At 44.4% G+C, this 21,539-nt stretch overlaps 1 protein-coding gene across 2 annotated transcripts in view; it reads left to right on the top strand.

Annotated features, from left to right (window-relative positions):
• SMS (spermine synthase) overlaps positions 1–21,539 on the top strand; it is a 72,514-nt gene that overhangs the window by 1,243 nt on the left and 49,732 nt on the right. The gene's annotated exons all lie outside the window — the stretch shown is intronic.

The raw sequence follows: 21,539 nt of genomic DNA, 5'->3' as shown, positions 1-21,539 counted from the left end.
GACTTAATAAAGTGGGGACTGGAGGAAGGTCTAGGTTTGCGCCCTGCCCTTCATGATGGGCCCTGCATGTGACTTTGGCCTTGTTTCTCCTCCTGAGTCTCATCTCCCCCCTGGTAAAAAAAAAAAATGGGGTGGTGGGAGAACAGTGCAGATTTCATAGGGCTTTTAATATTAAGGGAGTTGCCATAAACCACTACAGGTTGCTAAGTAATCTCATTGTATTTGGGTGGTCTGGAAGTGCCCTGGAGAAAACAAAGCTTTTTTTAGTTCCCACATTTCTTAGGTGAGGATGGAGGGAAAGGAGACTGCTGGGAAGAATCCAGAGGTAAAATGGTGATTCGGGAATGTAGCTGGTGGGGTGTGAGATAGCTAAGGTTTTGTCGAGTAGTCACCCTGCCAGCTAAAGCTGATAGTGAAGATTGTAGCATACTCACTTTATTTATATGTATTTTAAAATACCTATATTTTTATTGATTTCAGAGAGGAGAAGTGAGAGGGAGAGAGAGATAGAAACATCGATGAGAAAGAATGGTTGATTGGCTGCTTTCTGCAAGCCCCAGCCACTGGGGCCTGAGGCCGCAACCCAGGCATGTGCCCTGACCAGGAATCCAATCGTGATCTGGTTCATAGGTCGATGCTCAACCATTGAGCCATACTGGCCAGGCTGTAGCATACTCAATTTAGAGGTGAGGAGGTTGAGTGAGGATGGAGGAAGGAATACCTAGCTGCTAAGAGGTGAGGTGACCCTGTGGTAAGCACCTGTGAGCACTCACCTGTACTTAGCATGAGTTTCTAGGCTCTAAGGAGGGTATTCTCTGGACTCAGTTTGTGTGTCCCTGCCTGAAGCTGTAACAGCTTTCAGCTTAATTCGGATATTGCCTGCTGAAATGATGGCTGCTTCTGTGTTGTGTTGTAAAAGTGGGGGAAAACCTTCACATAACTGTATGAAGAAAAAGGGAGAGAACTTGAACATTGCCTGACACTGGCCAGAGAGGAAGAGAGAACCATGGATGTGCACTTTGGAAGGGAGCAGCAGAAACTGGCAGGTTCAGAGTTGGCAAGGTGTGAAAGTGACATCTAAATAATTGAGTTGTGCAAAAAGAAAGTAAAGTAAAAAAGATCGAGGCGTATTCCCAGCCATTTATTCTTAATTCTCAGCCTGCTCTGCTAATCTTTTAAGTTGAGAAAGTTTTGATGGCACGGTGAAGAACATTCTACAAAGAAATAATTCTAAGGAAGGGATGTGTGTGTATGCATGCATCTATGTTAGATCTTGAATCCCTACATGAGTGTTTCGGCAGTAAGAGAAGTCTGATTCTTACTGTATTCCCCCCATCATTTGATATGGGAGGGAGGCATGTCACCCTCGCTTGTCAGTAGGTATCCAAACTTGTAAAACAAAGGGGCCTGGCTAGACCAGGCTCTTCTCAGTTCTTTTGGTTTTCATTAAAGGGCACTTTATGAGAGATCTACCACCTGTGAGGTCTCCAAAAACATTTAATTGATATAATGAGTCCAAATACACGACTCTTGGCACGAGTATTGGATGTGACTCAAGGGTGAGTCAAAGCCTGTGGAGCCTTGATTTATGTCTTTTTCCCATTTGTCAGTATTTTCCCCTAATCCTACAGTTCTATGATGTGATTTTAATGGAATTAAGCTTGAAGCATATAGAGTTACGTTACTGTGATTTCATGTAACTTGGTTACCAGTGCAAGCCAGGAGTACACAGCAGCCACTGGCCACTAAGGGCACTTTTACTGGTAAGTTGGGCCTGGTGATGCCTTTTGAGCATGCTGGCTGATGAGGTAACCCAGAAACTTTAATGTTTGCTAAAAAAAAAAAAAAAAAAAAAAAGGCTCATCTTTGGTCATCTTGCAAGTGAAGTACTGGACTCTGAGGACTCTTGAGCCCAGAAAACATTTTGTGATTTCTCAACCTGAGAGGATAACAAGGATAAACATGTTCTGTGTTTGTATAGTTTAATGATCTCTATACCGGTGGAGGATACCTTGTTTGTTTCTAGTTGTACGTGCTAGGCAGCCAGTATGCAGGTAAACAGAGATGCCCTTTTAGAGCACAGTCTCTGGTTGGCCAATTAGCCCTGGAAGGTCTATCAATTCTTTTGATGTTCATTTTCCCCCTAGGCTGGGAGCATCTTTGAAGGCAGATCTCCAGGGTCTGTATTCTGGAAACGGTTCTGGAACATCATAGATGTTTGATAAGTGCTGGTTAAGTGGGCCCTATGGGTGTTATGGTAAAAGTGGAAAGCTAGCGCAAGTCCATTAGGGGAAAAGAAGGCCCATATTTACATTAATTAGAATTGAGGATGAGTCCTGAGTGGGAAAACCAAGTTTGTCTTTTGGACCACTGATCTATACTTTATATAGCAGGGGAAAAAGTGACTGCATCACTCATTCATGAATTTGTTTCATCATAAAAATCTTGTTTATAATAAATTAAGAACAGAAGGTTTAGGCTAGAGGTTCTTAACTTCTCGTGCCTTTGACACCCTCATAAGGGAAGCCTGTGGAGCTCTTCTCAGAACAAGAATTTGAAAGGTATAAAAGAACCCAATTCTTTAAAACGCAACTTGCAAATTAAAAAACAAAACAAAATATGTGGCATAGTAACATGTGCTTCTTTTTTTCTTTTTTTTAAATATATTTTATTGATTTTTCACAGAGAGGAAGGGAGAGAGACAGAGAGCCAGAAACATCGACGAGAGAGAGAAACATCGACCAGCCGCCTCCCGCACATCTCCCACTGGGGATGTGCCCGCAACCCAGGCACATGCCCCCGACCGGAATCGAACCCGGGACCCCCCAGTCCGCAGGCCGACGCTCCATCCACTGAGCCAAACCGGTTTCGGCAACATGTGCTTCTTTAGTAACACATTAAATAACATGACCTAGCAGCAGGCCATAATTTCGAAGTAGAGCGGAGAAAATTTATATAAAAGCGGTGATGTGGTAAGAAAAGCTGTGATTTTATTGGTGACAATGGCCAGATGTAGTTGATAACGTGTGTTTTTAGCAGTATAATTGAAGAACATGATAAATCTTGATTCATAAAAAGTAAGGGCGTGTATTTTTTCCCATCCAAGTTCACTGCCCCCCTCCCCCTGAAGTGTGTCTCCTGGCCTCTTGGGAGCCCATGGCCTCAGGTACAGATCCTCTAGGACAGTGGTTCTCAACCTTCCTAATGCCGCGGCCCTTTAATACAGTTCCTCATGTTGTGGTGACCCCCGATTTCATTGCTACAAATTGAACATCATTAAAGCATAGTGATTAATCACAAAAACAATATGTAATTATATATGTGTTTTCCGATGGTCTTAGGCGACCCCTGTGAAAGGGTCGTTCGCCCCCCAAAGGGGTCGCGACCCACAGGTTGAGAATCGCTGCTCTAGGAGCTAGAGAGAACCGGACTGCCATTTCTGTATATTGTTTTGTTTTTTAAGGAGGTTGTTTCCACTCAAGGCCAGAGCTATAAGTGGAAGTCCCTGGTTGTTCTTCAAAACAACTCTTTGAACATGTAAAAGCTAATATTTATGAAATGCCTTCTTGGCTAGGCATTGCATTGCAAATTACTTTATGTAATCCTCACAACAACTTTTTGGTAGGTCTTGTTATCTCCATTTTAAGATGAATCAAGGGGCCCATTGAAGTTTTCCCCTTGCTGGTGGGGTGGGTAGCTGGGATTCAAAGCTATGTCTGTTTGATTCCAAAACCTTTGCTAATTCAACAACTGGGAAGCCTCAGTTTAAGGCAGTGATTCTCTGCAGCCCTGTCTCCCTCTTCGCCCACCCCCAGGGATGTTTGGTGGTATCTGGAGACATTTTTGGTTGTCACAGCTGGGGAGAAGCAGGGATGCTGCTAAACATCCTACAGTGCACAGCAGCCTCCTGGCCCCCAGCATTGGCAGTACAAACTGTCAATAGTGCTGGAGTAGAGAACCCCATTGAAAGTTCTAACTATGGCTGTAGCAGTCAGTGGGATGACACACCATTAGCAAAATTCCCCTGGTTCTTTTTTTTAAAAATATATTTTTATTGATTTCAGAGAGGAAGGGAGAGGGAGAGAGAGATAGAAACATCAGTGATGAGAGAGAATCATTGATCGGCTGCCGCCTGCACGCCCCCAACTGGGGATGGAGCCTGCAACCTGGGCATGTGCCCTTGACCGGAATCCAACCCAGGACTCTTCCGTCTGCAGGCTGACACTCTAGTCACTGAGCCAAACCGGCTAGTGCTGCCTTGTATTTGTTTAGCTGCTTTCTGGTGGAAGCATATGGCCATCTGGTGTTTAAAATAGCTGTAAGTTACTACCTCAACAATCCAGTTTTAAGTTCATCAAGTGTTTTTGTTATTCAAGAGTAGAAAAAGCTTTCCCCTTATCCTCTCAGCATTATCATGAACCCTTGTCCACACTATGATAAACAACACACCCCTCCTCCCCACTTTAATTTAACAATTAAGCCTGGGGAGGGATGCCTGGAAGTGGGAAAATGCCCCCTAGGGTTCCACTTTAGATTGAATCATACTTTGGGAGGGGACAGAGTTCCTGGAATTAGCCGGTTTTAACCAGTTTTCTCTCAGTAGTTCTGATGTTGATTAAGTAGGTGAACTGCCATAAAAAAGATCCTCATTTAAAAATAAAACCCTTTTTTTGCATAACCGCTTGGACACACAAGAGGGTGGTGAAGGCCTGGGGCAGGGGGGGCGTGGGCTGGAGGGGGTCCAAGGGGGGAAAAAAGGGGACTTATGTAATACTTTCAAGAATAAGGATTAAAAAAATATATACTGTTCTATGCACATAACAAACAAAACAAAACCCTTGCCCTGACGGGTTGGGCGGAGTATCCGCCTGTGCACCCTGAATGGAAAGGTGGAGGGTTGATTCCCTGTCAGGGCACATAACTTGGTTGTGGGTTCGAACCCTAGTCCGGACACATTTGGGAGGGAACGGGTTGATCTCTCTCTCTCTCTCTCCCTCCCTCTCGCCCTCCCTCTTTTCCCCTGTGTATAAAATCAATAAAACAAAAAACCCCCTTGTGTCAGAAGCATTTGAGGCACCCGCCCACCTCAACCCCAATCAGCAAGTCTTGAAGTAACCACTACACTCTCTCACATTCCTTGCTCACTTTTTTTCCTGGCTCCAGTCCTTGGCCACAATCTCCCTACTTGTCTCCATTTTGAGGAAGGGTTGGATCATCAGGAACTCAACGGATCATTTTCCCTTTACCCATTTTAGAACCCCCTTGACCGTCCTCATTGTCCTCTAGATAAAGTCAAACTCCTTATCAACATTTATTTATTTATTTATTTATTTATTTATTTATTTATTTATTTTCCTTATCAACATTTACAAGGCCCATTTCTACCCAGTTCTCATCCCTGAACACACACTTCAGTCTCACACTCCTTGTGCTCCCCCCAAGTAGCCTGGACTCAGAATTGAAAGCTTTGGGGGAGGCGTGGTTTGACCTTTAGGTATTCTCTGGGACCTTAAGTGTATTTGAAAATGTACTGTGGACTGTTTGCGGGGAGGCCCGCATTGGAGTCTGCCTTTATTTAACATGCTCTTTGGCTTTTTTGGGATTTTTTTTAACTGCTGTCCGCCAACTCTGCAATAGATTCTTTTTTTTTTAAATTTACGTTTCTTGTTGAAAGTATTGCAGATGTCCCCCTTCCCCCCCATTGACCCCTTTTAACCCCCTCCCCTTCCCCTCCCCCACCGTGTGCATATATATATATGTGTGTGTGTATATATATATATATATATATATATATATATATATATATATATATTACACACACTCACATGTACATACATTCTTTGGTTACTCTTCCACCCCCCTCATCAGTCTGTTCCATGCGGTCTCTGGGTCCATTGTGTTCAACAGAATAGATCTTATTTTAAAAAATGTGTTCTTACTGATTTTTAGAGAGAGAGGAAGGGAGAGGGGGAGAGAAACATCAGTGAGAGAGAGAAACGTCAAACATCAATCGGCTGCCTCCTGCATGCCCCCTATTGGGGATTGAGCCTGCAACCCAGACATCTGTCCTGATGAAGAATCCAGCCGAAGATCTCTTGGTGCATGGGACACGCTCAAACCAACTGAGCTACACTGGCCAGGGCTACAATAAATTCTTAATTGCACCGATTATGCTCTATTTGACTCCAGGCTGAATAATTGCACATTGCTGGGAATTCATTTTGTGAGCCCGCCATTAAAAATTTGTATAGGCCCTGGCTGGGTAGCTCAGTTGGTTAGTGCATCGTCCCAATATGCCAAGGTTGCTGGTTCTATCCTCAGTCAGGGGACATATAAGAATCAAACAATGAATGCGTAACTAAGTGGAACAACAAATTGATGTCTCTGTCTCTCTCTCTCTGTCTCTCTCTCTCTCCCCCCTTCTCTCCCTCCTCCCTCCTTTCTTACCTTTCTTCCTCCCCTCTTCGCTCTCTCTACAATCGATAAAAAATTTTCTTCATGAACCACGATTCACTTTAGAGTGTAGTTCCAACCTTATACCCATTCCTTGAAGTCTGCAGAGGTCAAATATGATAAAATGGTTTGTGTTAGTTCTTATTTGGTAGTTCTCTAGTGTTTTACATGAGGGGATGACAGCTGTTATCAATTCTTAACTCCATAATCCAGGCATTAGGGATGATCCCCAGCCCAGCTGACAAGAGATAGGCATGTTTTCAAGTACTGTAATCTGAAGCCCTGCCTGTGATGTTTCTGGAGAGCAGCTTTCCAGTTCAATGTCTAATAGACAGTTTGGTGGGTTTTTGGGGGGTAGGGGGCGGTTTTATTTTGCAGCGGAGGAGTTATCAATTTGGAATCTTCTTTGAATCCCCTTAATTGTATAATGAAATTGGCTGTTTGAATGGACACTCTCAGGTCTTTGCTACCTTCTTGGGAGACAGACTGAAGTGCTGTGGTCTCTCCTAGCTTTGAAAAGTTAGAGCTTCTGGTGTCAGACTTGACACCCGGGTAAGGCTTTAGGATTGGAATTGAGACCACCACGGTTATACTAACCCTTGGTAGGTAAGGATTAGTTAGAAAGTTACTGGATTGTGGTTGGGTGTCTGTTTAAAAAAACGTGTTCAACGAAGCTATTATTAAGTTTAGGTTTTGCAGCCTTGGAGCTTCCGGGCATTTTAATCCACCATTTCACTGCAGTTGTAACCTAAGCCTGCTGGTGTGCCCGGCGGCTCCAACCACCATTTCATGGTCGTTTAATTACAGGCTCAGTTCTTTTGAGAAGTTGGGAAACCTCCTCAATTGGATCTGCAAACCAAGTATGTAAACCATTGCACAAATGCTCTTTTTAAACCCTTACAAGTAGGCACTTTTCCAGACCCCAGAAAAAACAACTGTGGGGCCCTAAGTTGTGGTGGGCCTGGATTTCGTTAAACGGATACTGCCCTCTGTGTTCTGGAAGGAGCCACTGAGCTGGTGCATAGTTTTGATCAAATGCATTTATGTGCTAAGCCGCAAACTCAAAAGGAGCCGGTATGAGCCCGCAAGTAGCATGCTCTGGATTCCTGAGTTGACTTGACCCGCCAGGTAATTTCATTTACACCTTAATTTCTGTCTTTGCATGAAGGCTCTAACGATACCCAAATCCCACACACTGTGTTGTTGGGTGGGATGTCCAATAAAATGTTTGGAAGCGTGTCAAATGGTACATAGAATACGTAACACTAATTGCAATACTTAGGGCTGAGTACCTTGAAATCGTGCCAGTGGATAAAGATGCTCAGTTTTAAAGAGGTGTGAATTTAACGTACAGAAATACAAGGAAAGTTCTGCTGGCAAAGATAGAGGCAGAAAGAATTGGGGTGGGCATGTGATGTGAAGGTTGATCTACTTATATAAAGGACCTCTTTGAGTTAGTAAAGCAGAATTTTAAAAAGATACTTTGATTTTTAAAATATGACTTCATTGGATTTGTGTGGCATGGTTTTGTTTTTCTAGAATGGGAATTTCTGCAGTGAGAACCCTGACCAGTTTCTAGGATCTTGTTATATTTCACCAAATTGTCTCTTCCGAAGGACTGCAGATCATAGTGGTCAAGCCAGACTGATAGGCTAAGGGGCATTCTGAATTTCTAGAGGTGAATATAGAATGTATCTCAAACTTGGTTCAAAATTGGACCCCTTTTTCTTAGAGTGGTTTTCAGGACCCGGGCCTTCGGTCACGCTTTGGGAAACAGTAGTGGTGTAGGTTTTAGAAATAGTTTAAAACTGGAATTTTTGAACTACATAATGCTGCAGCTGGTTTATGTGGCCCGGTTGGTTTGAGAGTTCTGAGGAAGAGGGTTATAAGTGTGTTTGTCTAAATGTTTGATGTTCCTAAGTGGGTTTAGTCTAAGTTGGAGAGAGAGAAAAGGGCTTACCATCAGTTGATTCCCTTTGGTATGGAGTGCAAAAATATGATAGGACTTTTTTTTTTCCAAAGCATTTTGTGAATGTTAAATTGTTAGTGGATTTCCTGTGTGTGTGTTTTTTTCTTTGAATAAAGACCTGGCAGTTTACTTGAAGAAACTGCAGAAGCTGTTCAAGTAATGGTACATGCATTTGTCTTTTTACATAAATTTGTTTGCTTTAAAAGCTACTCGTTTTAGACTATATATAGGATGTAGGTAGGGGGAAACCCAGATCTGGAATCCTATCACCAGTAGATAATCACTGTTGATGTTTAGTGTATGGGACCAATAAGCCATGTTCTTGTTGCATGTATAACTAGGGAAGGCAACACAGTGTCTTAATTAAAAGTACTAGATTTTCGCCCTAACCGGTTTGGCTCAGTGGAGGGATCGTTGGCCTGCGGACTGAAAGGTCCCAGGTTCGATTCCGGTGAAGGGCATGTACCTTAGTTGCGGGCACATCCCCAGTAGGAGGTGTGCAGGAGGCAGCTGATCTATGTTTCTCTCTCATCGATGTTTCTGACTCTCTATCCCTCCCCCTTCCTCTCTGTAAAAAAATCAATAACATATATTTTTTAAAAAAGTACTAGATTTTGGAGCTTGACAGCTTGAGTTGGAATCCTGGTTGTACCACCACTGGCTGTGTGATGTTGGGCATGCTCTGTACCTCTCTGGCTTACTTGGCTGGCTACTTTAGTCACAGGATTGAATAACACCAGGGAGAGTGGACATCGTTGCCTCACAACCATTCAGTCTGTTACCATTGAGTATGATGCTAGCTGTGGGGTTTTTGTTGAGGATCTTTATCAAGTTATGGAAGTTCCCTTCTATTTCTTTCTTTAAAAAAAATACTTTTATTAATTTCAGAGAGGAAGGGAGAGGAGAGACAGAAACATCAATGATGAGAATCATTGATCGGCTGCCCCCTGCATGTCCCCTACTGGGGATTGAACCCATAACCCAGGCATGTGTCCTTGACGGGAATCTAACCAGGGACCCTTCAGTCCACAGGCTGATGCTCTATCCACTGAGCCAAACCAGCTAAGGCTATTTCTATTTTTTCTGTGAGTTTTATTTTGAATGTCACATAACTTTTCTTGCATCATTTAATATCATGTGATTTTTCTTCTGTAGCCTATTAATATGGTGCATTACATGGAGCTTTAAAAATATTGAACCTGGAATAAATCCTGGAATGGCTGCTTATCATTATTATTATTCACCATTGAGGACATTTTTTACATTGATTTTTAGAGAAAGTGGAAGGGAGGGAGAGTGAGGGGGGGGAGAGAGAAAGAGAGAGAGAGAGAGAGAGAGAGAGAGAGAGAGAGAGAGAGAGAGAGAGAGAGAGAGAAACATTGATGTGAGAGAGACACATCTATTGGCTGCCTCCTGCAGGTTCCCTAGTTGGTTGGGGCAGGGAATTAAACCTGCAATCCAAGTAGTTGCCCTTGACTGGGAGGGAATTGGATTTGAAACCCAGGCTGGCCAGGGCTAATTATTGTTTTATGTTGTGGAAATTTTACTTGTTAAGGATTTCAAGGATTTGCCCAGGATTTGTTAAGGATTTTTGTGTTTATAATTCTGGCGGATATTGGTCTGGTCTGGAAGTTTCTTTTGGGGTCATTTGTGGTTTTGTGTTAGAATAATGGCTTCATTAAAATGAACTGGGAGGAGTTCGCTCCCTTTTTATTTTCTGGAAGAGATTATGTAGAATTGGTGTTAATTCTTTTTTAAATGTTTAGTAGAATTCTCCAGTGAAACCATCTGGCCTCGAGATTTTTCTTTTCTTCAGTTTTAAAAATTACACGTTCAATTTCCTTGTTAGTTAGAGGGCTGTTCAGATTATCTCTTTCATATTGGCGAATTGAGGAATCGGCCCATTTCCTTCTCAACTTGTCAAATTTATTTGTGTAGAGTTGTTCGCAGTATTCCCTTATTATCCTTTTGGTGTTTGTAGTGATCTCTGTTGTTTATCCCTAATATCGGCAATTGTGCCTTTTCTCTCTCACTTTTTTTTGTCAGTCTTGCTCGAGTTTGTCTATTTTATTACTTTTTTTCCTCAAAGAAATCTTTTTGCTTCATTTTTTTCAAGTTCATTGATTTCTGCTATTATCCTTATTATTTCCATCCTCTCTGTTGGGTTTACTTTTTCTAGGTTCTTGAAGTAGGAGCACAGATTAGTGAGTTGAGACTTTAAATATTCACAATCTGTAGTGTGGGGTTTCTGTTAGCTGCTAACGTCACTTCCATGTATTCTTAAAAAACAGCAGGGGCCTGGCCAGCATGGCTCAGTGGGTGAGTGTTGACCTTTGAACCAGGAGGTCATGGTTCGATTCCCAGCAGGGCACATGCCTGGGTTGCTGGCTCCATCCCAAGTAGGGGGCGTGTAGGAGGCAGCCGATCAATAATTGTCATCGTTGATGTTACTATCTCTCCCTCCCTCTCTGAAATAAAAAAATAGATTTTTTTAAAAAAAGCTGGGCTCCTAATTATGTAGGTTATTAGCTGGTCCCCATCCCCAACCCCACATTTAATAATACTTCTCAGATTTTAAGAACATCGCTTCTGGAAATTCAGGTTGTAGAATTACAGCTAAAAGTGTCCCTATGCCTATTGGTTAGAAATTTAAAGCTGAAAACACTTTATACCAGGAGTCAACCAACTAAGGCCCTGGGCCAAATCCTGCTCTCTGGCCTATTTTAGTATGGGCCTCCAGCTGAGAATAAATTTGGCATTTTTAAAGGGTGGTAAAACACATGTAAACACATTTGTGACAGAGAACTGCTTTGGCCTGCAAAGCCTGAAATCTTTCCTATGTGGCCCTTTACAGAACAAGTTTGCCCCGCGCTGCCTTTTCGCGAAGTCCCATGGCCTGCTTCAGAGCCATCTGTAAAAATTTACCAGTACAGATTCCCAGGCCCCGCATGGCCTTTTTCTCATCTGGAATCCATCTGCTCACAGGCCCCTCTCCGTGTCTGAGTTCTGACTTGTGTCCTTTGTCTTTCATCTCTGTGCTGTTCTGTGGTCACGCTTCATTGTCCAGTGCCTTCTAGGTGCTGAGTAATCTCGGAGGTCCATTCTCAAGGGGGCAAACCTAAATGTCTTCGCTGAGTCTGCCCTGGTCAAAGTCAGAAGAGACAGTGCCGGCGCCTCAGGATCAGCTCTGATAGAAAGGCGATTTCTGACATCACAAAGTGCAGACTCCTTTATCTCTGGAAATGCTGTTTTTTGTCATTAATCCTCACCTGAGGGTATTTTTCCATTGATCTTTTTTTAGAGGGAGTGGAAGAGAGAGAGGAAAAGCCGAAGAGAAACATCGATGTGAGAGAAACACCTCGATTGGTTGCCTCCTGCATGTACCCCCACAACCGGGTCCCGGGCCTAGGAGGAGCCTGCAACCAAGGTACATGCTCTTGACCGCAATTGAACATGGGACGCTTTGGTCCGCAGGTCGACGCTCTATCCACTGAGCCAAACCTGCTAGAGCTGGAAATGCTATTTTTTAAAAATATTTTTTATTGATTTCAGAGAGGAAGGGAGAGGGAGAGAGAGAGAATAGAAACATCAGTGATGAGAGAGAAGCATTGATCAGCTGCCTCCTGCAAGCCCCCTACTGGGGACAGAGCCGGCAACTTGGGCACGTGCCCTTGACCGGAATCGAACCCGGGACCCTTCAGTCCGCAGGCTGAAGCTCTCTATCCACTGAGCCAAACCAGTTAGGCCAGGCTATTTTATTTTTGATTCACAGCCCGGCATAGAAACTTGGCAGAAACCCTAGAATTGTTTATGGAAACATAAATGGTCATAGGTCCGACCTGTAAAGGATTCTGTCCACCTAAAGTTCGTGGGAAGAGAGCTGGATATTCCTGCTACTGGTTAGTGCTCCTCCCTGGATAGGAAAAGCAGCAGTCCCACAGTTACTACTTTGGGAAAGAAATCTGTTCTGGGTCGAGCTGAAGGGAACCATTGCTGTCTGACCTCAGGCCAGCCTGGAACTTGTTCTCATCCCGATGCCCTGTGACAAGAGGGTATAGCACAGTGATGGCGAACCTATGACACGCATGTCAGAGGTGACACGCGAACTCATTTTTTTGGTTGATTTTTCTTTGTTAAATGGCATTTAAATATATAAAATAAATATCAAAAATATGTCTTTGTTTTACTATGGTTGCAAAGATCAAAAAATTTCTATATGTGACACGGCACCAGAGTTAAGTTAGGGTTTTTCAAAATGCTGGCACGCCAAGCTCAAAAGGTTCGCCTTCACTGGTATAGGGAGAGGTGGCAGGTAGCAGCTGGGACCCCTTTCACACCTCATGGTGGACTCCAGTTGGCAGTTTTCAACTAAAGGTAAGGGCTGGTCATACTTCCTGGCTCGGGTACCTTAAGTCTTCTCCTGTTCTCTAACCTCAAGCCCTACACGTCCCCTCTTTCTGACTGGCATGTCCGTTTTATGATGCTACCGGGCCTGCTTTTCTGTCACACCTTTCACTTCTTCCTGTTGGGATGCGTGCAGTCCCTAGAGAGGGCCCTTTATGGCCTTGACCTTGTCTCTGCCTCCTGCCTGGGTGATTGTCCCCTTTTCTCTTGCACAGCTCTGGCCTGACGTTACTCCTTCCTCGTGTCTGAAAAGATGTCCCTTAGCCCATGGAGTCCGAGCATGCCTTATGTTGCTCGAAGATTCCTTCTGGGAGAGGGCAGGTGGCCCGGTGTTAGCATCTCCTGATCACAAACTGTTACCTCCCCTCCCAAATGAAAGCCAGGTTTTTGCATAATCTCCCCTTTCTATACCTTATTTATTTAAAATCTATTTTTATTGGTTTCAGAGAGGAAGGTAGAGGGGAGAGGGATAGAAACATCAAAGGTGAGAGCGAATCATGGATCGGATGCCTCCTGTTTGCCCCACACTGGGGATTGAGCTCACAACCCGGGCATGTGCCCTGACCGGGAATCTAACTGTGACGTCCTGGCCCATAGGTAGATACTCAACCACTGAGCCAAGGCCAGCTGGGCCTCTGTGCCTTTTTTTTTTTTTAATTTTTATTGATTTCAGAGAGGAAGGGAGGGGGAGGGAGAGAGAGAGAGAGAGAGAGAGAAACATCAATGATGAAAGAGAAATATTGATCGGCTGCCACCTGCATGCCCTCTACTGGGGATCGAACCCGCAACCTGGGCATGTGCCCTTGACAGGAATTGAACCCAGGACCCTTTAGTCCGCAGGCCGATGCTCTATCCACTGAGCCAAACCAGCTAGGGCACTGTGCCTTTTTTTTTAACTCTTCGCTAGCCTCTCATGTGGGCTAAGTAAGAATGTGAGGACCGTAGAGTTTGAGCCACTTGACAACTCCATGGAGGTGCCACCCTCTCTGTGCTGATTGAGGATTGTGGAGGAAACAGGTTTAGCAAGAAGAAGAGGGTACGGTACTGTATTAGTGTTTGGATTCCAAACTAAGGATGGATTAGGATTGTGTATCGTAAATTATATTTTTATAAACCCTCCTTTAATTTTGTAGGGAGATTGGCTCCTGGAATCCCTGGGTTGGTGTTATTTTAATGTAGAACGAGGCTCCTGTCCCTTTTCCAGTCAGTGTTGGGGGTGATGGGAAATGCCCCTTTAACTGCCCTCCTGCAGTGGGAAGGGGAAGGCCCAACCGAGAAATAATTAGCAGCACGTTTACAATATGCCAAGTGTACTGGAATGTGAGTTTTAAGAAGTGGTCATTGTGCTGGTACTGCAAACAGTCCCATATGGTTTTCCTTAATGTACATTTGCCTAGAAAGAACTTGGTTACCTCTGTGTCGGGTTATATGGCTCCCAATCTAACTTAAGTGGGCCTTTTTCTTTCTTTCTATAGTTATTTTTTCCTGGTAAAGTTGTCTTCTCAATGAACATCAGAAATTGCTCTGAAAATAAGCCCTCCATATTGTTTGTCATTGTCCCTTTCTGTATTTTGCAGCCCCACCTCACTGTTGTAAGTTTATTTTTTGGGATAAAATTGCCATTTAACATTATACTGGCTTCGGGTGTACAATGTGATTTGATATTTGCATATATTGCAAAATGATAACCACAATAAGTGAGTTAACATTCATCATGACACAGTTATAATTTTTTATCTTGTGATAAGAACTTGTAACATCCACTCTCCAGGCAACTTTCAAATATACAATATAGTGTTATTAACTACTAGAGGCCCAGTGCATGAGATTTGTGTACTGGGGGGGGCGGGTCCCTCAGCCCAGCCTGTGTCCTCTTGCAGCCCGGGACCCCTTGGGGGATGTCCCCCAGGGATCGGGCCTACTAAGCTGGCAATCAGACATCCCTCTCACAGTCTGGGGCTCGCAGTCCAGAACCCCTTGCTTCTTACTGCCTACCTGGAGCGGAGGCGGGAGAGGCTCCTGCCACTGCACTTGCCAGCCGTGAGCCGGGTTTCTGGCTCAGTGGTGCTCCCCCTGTGGACCTGGGGAAGCTCCTGCATTGAGTGTCTGCCCCCTGGTGGTCAGTGCACATCATAGCAACCAGTCTGCCGTTTGGCCGATTTGCATATTATGCTTTTATTATATAGGACTAGAGGCCTGTTGCACGAAGAGATTCATGCAATAGGCCTTCCCTTCTCCTGGCTGCCGGCACAGGTTTTCCTCCGGCACCCGGGACCCAGGCCTTCGCTCCAGCTGGAGCCGCCTTCAGTCTTCCGTCTTTGCTGCCCCGGCTTGCCTTCAGTCTTCCCTCCCCCGCTTGGAGCTTATGTATGCAAATTATCCGCCATCTTTGTTAGCAGGCACCTGGGACAGTGCCCGTACACAGCAGCCACTCAGACACTTGCTATTTGGAGATGAATGGTGACTGGTGGGGATGGGTAGGAAGACCATCCCTTGAAACCCCTTTAATCTGGTGCCTAGGCTAGGCTAATGGTTGATTACAGGGAAGAAACCCACTTCTGGAAATTTCTATTGCTTTGGTTACTTCACAGTACCCAAGAATCTAAAAGTGCAGCTTATGTATTTGGTTTTTGGGGGGATAGCTTTATTGAGATATGACTCAAATGTCATATGATTCCCCCATTTGAAGTATACTAGTACATTTCAGTGATTTTTCAGTGCTGTCAGCCCTATCCATCTTCGGATTTAACCAGCTGCAGATAGAAAATATTTGAGAGATAAACCAAAGAACTTATATACTTATATGCATGGCCTATGGATATGGGCAGTAGGGTAGTGAAGACCTTGGGGAGGATGAATTAGGGCCTGGGAAGAGGGGGGTAAAGAAGGGTGAAATGGGAAATATCTGTAATACTATCAGCAATCTGTACAGTGGGGCCTTGACTTACGAGTTTAATTCGTTCCGAGACCAAGCTCGTTAAGGAGCTCGTTAACTCAAATTACTCTATCAACTCAATTCAAAAAATCAGCCGAGAGACAGCTGGTATCTCCATAAACTCGTTAGTCTGGACACTCGTAAGTCAAGGCCCCACTGTAATAATAAAAGCATAATATGCTAATTAGACCAGTTGTCCTTCCGGACATCCTTTGGGACGACCTTCTGGACGAAGCCGGGGCTGCTAGGGAAGCCTGGGTCCTGGGTGCCTGCCGGCGACTGGAGGGAAGCCCAGGTCCTGGGTGCCAGAGGGAAGCCGTTGCTGGCGGGTGGGGGAAGGAAGGCCTACTCTTGCATGAATTTTGTGCATTGGGCCTCTAGTAAAAATATATTTTAAAAATACTTGAAAAAAGTTCATTGTTGCTGAGTGAACATGGATAGACCTTTTTTCTTGGAATTATTCTCTACACCAGTGATTTTCAACCTTTTTCATCTCATGACACAAACTAATTACTAAAATTCTGTAGTACACCAAAAGAAGTATTATATATTTTTTCTGATCTGACAAAAAATAGATATAATTTTTTTAAAATATATTTTTATTGATTTCAGAGAGGAAGGGAGAGGGAGAGAGAGAGATAGAAACATCAGTGATGAGAGAGAATCCTTGATTGGCTGCCTCCTGAACACCCACACTGGGGATGGAGCCCGCAACCCAGACATATGGCCTGACCAGACCAGGAATTGAACCGTGAGCTCCTGGTTCATAGATCGATGCTCAACCATTGAGCCACTCTGGTTGGGCCAAAAACAGGTATAATTTTGATTCATTCACACTGGACGGCTATTGATGTGTTGACTGTTGTCATTTTTCTGTTTGACAGTCTACGGCAGTGGTCGGCAAACTGCGGCTCGTGAACCACATGCGGCTCTTTGGCCCCTTGAGTGTGGCTCTTACACAAAATACCGACTTCTGTGCATGGGCCACGAAGTTTCAATCGCACTGTACATGCACGCCTGCATGTGGTATTTTGTGGAAGAGCCACACTCCAGGGGCCAAAGAGCTGAATGTGGCTCGCGAGCTGCAGTTTGCTGTCCACTGGTCTATGGGAGAAAAGGTCAGTGCCCCTGGCTGAATAGTCAGGTATGGCATGTTTTAAAAATTCTTGTGACACACCAGTTGAAAATTGCTGCCCTAAACAGTAAAGTATAACAGCTATGTACATAGCATTTACATTATATTATTATATGTAACCTAGAGATGATGTAAAGCTTATGGAAGGATCTGCATAAGTTAAATGCAATGCTACACCATCCTATATAATAAAAGGGTAATATACAAATGGACTGAACTGCGGAACAACCGGTCACTATGACGTGCACTGACCACCAGGGGGCAGACGCTCAACACAGGAGCTTCCCCCTGGTGGTCAGTGCGCTCCCACAGGGCTCATGGCTGGTGAGCACAGTGGTGGGAGCCTCTCCAGCCTCCACGGCAGTGCTAAGGATGTCCGGCTGCCGGCTTAGGCCTGCTCCCCGAGGTCTCCTGGACCCCTCCCGCCCCCTGCCTCCAGTGCATGAATCTCGTGCATCAGGTCTCTAGTTTTATATAAGGCACTTAAGCATTCCTGGATTTTGGTATCCATTGTGTATCAGAGTCAGTCTACTATCACTGCAGTTTTAGAATATTTTCATCACCCCAGCAGAAACCTGTGCCCCTTAGGCATTATCCCCATTCCCCCCAGCCCTGGCACCCACTAATTTGCCTTTTGTGTTTAGGGATTTGCCTTTTCTGGCTATGTCAGATAAATGAGGTTATATAGTATATGGTCCTGTGTGACTGGCTTCTTTCACTCAGGGTCATGTCTTCAAGGGCCATCCATGTTACAGTGTGTGTCAGTGCTGTGTTTCATCTATTGCTGAATAATTGTTCAGGGTATGAACATAACATGTTTTGCTTATCCATTTATAACATTTTGGCCAATTGGGGTATTTGCACTTTTTGATTATTATGAATCATGTTCTGAACATTCCTATTGGCTTGGGTTTTGTGCAACGAGATTAATCATCTTGCTGCTTTACATAAAGAACTGGACGTGAAACTATAAGACCAAGCTGTCCAAGTAAGACGGGCCTGAGGAAACCATCTGCTTGACGTTCACTTTAATCCCTGGAAATGCATTGGGCCTCTGAATGTGTGAGAAGTCTCCTGATACACAGACACTAAGTTAAAATTTAAAAATTAAAACAATCTTTAAATTTTTTTAAAAACTTTTTTTATTGATTTTAGAGAGGGAGAAAGAGAGAAAGAAACATTGATGAGAGAGAATCATGGCTAGGCTGCCTCTTACACTGGGGATCAAGCCCATAACCCAGGCATGTGCCCTGACCAGGAATTGAACCATGACCTTCTGGTTCATAGGTTGATGCTCAACCACTGAGCTATGCCAGCCGGGCAAAAATTAAAACAATCTTAATGTCATTTTAAATTTAAGCTCTTGTGAAGTATGAAGACTGTTTCTGTATATCATTTGATTTCAGTGATCCGGACTCACTGCCAGTCAACATTCATGTTTTTGGTTATACCTAGCATATCCTGGGGGAGTTCAGAAGATATTCTCTAAGCCTTAGGCAGTTGTGAGCAAGATGCTTGGGTGAGAGGGAGCCCAAAAGGAATGCTGTACTCTTTTGTTAGTCTCAGAGGGGTTAAGCCAGTCATGGTGGTAACCCTAGAACAGGCTTTTGTTTTAACTTAATATAATTTACATGGAGTGCATTTTAGTGTACAGTTCTTGGAGTTTTGACCAATGCAGTGTATCCACCGCCCACTGTCAAGATTAGGCCCTCCGAGCGGAGTTTTGAATCAGATACTTGAATGATTTCTAACTGTATTGGAGTCCAGAGGCCTATCAAGAAAACCAGAAAGCTGGTTTCTGTGGGAAGAGAAACTGCACAGCCCAAGTCTGGCTTTTAGGTGCTCTGACATCAGTCTCGGGATTTGAAGAAAGGATACCTGTGTCTTTGCTTCCTCTTGCAATGAGCTGCTCACGCAGGTGATGGAGTGGGGGCGGGCCCTGTCCACTGAAGGGCCCTCTGACCTGGATTTAAAGGGGAAGTGTAGGTGTGGGAGGCCGACCAGAGTGAGTGGATACTCAGGTAGGATAGTACAGGGCTCTGGAAACATCAGGGTCTGGGGAGTGGGAGAAGGGCTGGCAGGAGGCTGGGCTTTGGGCCTCACGACTTGGGCACGGTGCAGTGATGGGATAATTAACCACCCCATGGAACTTAAATAGATTGAGCTGTTGTGGAAGAGAGACCTAGGAGACAAAGAAACGGGAGGGGGGTAGGGGGCGGGGGGGGGGTGCGGAGGGAGGCCTTGGCGGTGGAATTTCCAGCCTGCATAATTAAAGATAAGCTTGACAAGAATAGAAATTCATCTCCTAGTTTCATAAGCTGCTTGAATGTGTGAGAGAAAGAGCGGAAAGGAACGTGGCCACAAATTGTCTATTCTTACCCCCTAATCCCCCTAATTTCATAGGTGAGCCTAGTGCAGCTCTGGCCCCTGATCCCAGCAGACTGGTGGTGGCTTGGTGCAGTCTGATTGCCCTGCGGAAAGAGTGGCCTCCAGTAAGGCAGAGACTGGGATTGGGTAGTTTAAAGAAACTCTGCACACCTTTTATCCTAAGTTGTCTTATTTGAAGTTTTTTGAATTTTTTTATTTTAGAGGGGGGGGGGATAGGGGGAGAGAGAAAGATGGAAGGAAGGAGGGAGGGAGGGAGGGAGAGAGAGAGAGAGAGAGAGAGAGAGAGAGAGAGAGAGAGAGAAATATTGATTTGTGTTCCACTTAGCTAAGTATTTGTGGGTTGATGCTTTTATATACCCTGACCGGGGTTCAAACCCACAACCTTGGTGTATAGGGATGACACTGTAACCAACTGAGCTACCCGGTCAGGGCTTAGTTGAAGTGTTTGAAATTGAAAAAGACTTCAAGGTACAAGTTAAGCCCATTGATGGAGAGAGTCAAGAGTTTTTCTGGATTGCTTATTTCCCGAGGGCAGCCTCTAGTGTAATGGAATCCACTTTGTTATGAGGGTTAAAGCATTTTAGCCTCTTAAAGCTGAAGAAGTGGGGATATAACAAATATGTTTTCCCGCCTTTTTGCCAGGGTGCCTGGTGTCTGAGATTTTTATTCAACAAGAATCCTTCGATTTGTTGGGCTACTAATGTTGGGTGGGTACAGCTCATCTTAATTTATGCCCATCTGATGGATCAGTGATGAAATGGTGGTACCAGACCACAAGGGATGGAGGGAATGAACACTAGTGCGGGTTCCTTAGAGGGGAGTGGGGTGAGCAGTTGGGCGGGAGACAGGTTCCTCCTGCATGTACAGATTTGGGATTCGGGCATCTGGAGCTGATGATCAGGGTCAGAGGACTGAGGTTCATTCGCTTAGGCCAATAAATGGATCCCTGTGAGAAAATGAGGAAGGGAGATGAAACTTGGGCCTTCACCCCCCTCCTCCGCACCCAAGTTAAAGTTATTGCTGAATAAATGCACACAGAGTGGGCATTGATCTGGAAATGGGGACATGGAGTTTTCCAGGGGACAAAGGACACATTTTGCCCTGGGATAGGCGGCTATGATTCTGCACACTTTAGAAGGCTCTGAGTACTACACAAGTTATTACGAATCATTCTTGCCTGGCCAGAGCTTTCTAAGAACTTTTGCTGAACAACATTTTATTAGCCTGGTTTGTCTTACGATGTCTACTTGAAAGCGGGGGGTTCTATCCTCCTTTAGAATTTGAATCCACTTTGGAATTTTCTGAATTGTAGGCATTTTATGGCATTGCCATTTGTGTTGCCAAAGTTGGGTATGCTCTGACCCAGGCTCATTTTCACTTGTGTGTAGAGCACCTAGTAGTTTTCAAGGTATTCTGTCCCTGGGCAATTGAGGAATGGGGCCTTTTTTCCCATTGGGGGGGTGGGCTACTCACATTTAGTGGATATGGCTGGGTTTACCAAAGTCCTGTGGAGGGATAGGACAGTCATTTAACCATATTGTCAACCCCAGTTGAGGAACCCTGATAGAGTCAAGTACATTTTGCTTGGTCATGTTACATGCTCCTAGACAGGCATGATGGTTGAAATTTTGGTGACTCGAGTATAATTAGTTTGGAAATTGTGGGGATTTCTCTTTTTTTGTATCTAGTGGTTAGATCAGTGCTTCTCAACTGTGGCTGCATATTGGAATTTCCCTGGGATCTTTAAAAAATACTGGTGCCTGAGCCCCACCTCCAGATTTTTATTTAATTGGTCTAGGACAGCCGTGGGCAAACTATGGCCCGCGGGCCGGATCAGGCCCGTTTGAAATGAATAAAACTAAAAAGAAAAAGACCGTACCCTTTTATGTAATGATGTTTACTTTGAATTTATATTAGTTCACACAAATACTCCATCCATGCTTTTGTTCGGGCCCTCCGGTCCAGTTTAAGAACCCATTGTGGCCCTCGAGTCAAAAAGTTTGCCCACCCCTGGCTAGGATATGGCATTAGAATTTTTAAAACTCCCCCCATGTTTTTTTAAAATATATTTTTATTGATTTCAGAGAGGAAGGGAGAGGGAGAGAGAGATAGAAACATCAATGATGAGAGAGAATCATTGATCGGCTGCTTCCTGCACGCCCCCCTCCCCCCCCAGCCACTGGGGATCAAACCCACAACCCAGGCAGGTGCCCTTGATCGGAATTGAACCTGGGATCTTTCAGTCCGCAGGCCGA

Source organism: Myotis myotis, unplaced genomic scaffold, assembly GCF_014108235.1.
Source record: "Myotis myotis isolate mMyoMyo1 unplaced genomic scaffold, mMyoMyo1.p scaffold_m19_p_4, whole genome shotgun sequence".
NCBI lineage: Eukaryota > Metazoa > Chordata > Mammalia > Chiroptera > Vespertilionidae > Myotis > Myotis myotis.
This window is presented reverse-complemented; position numbering and strand designations above follow the sequence as displayed.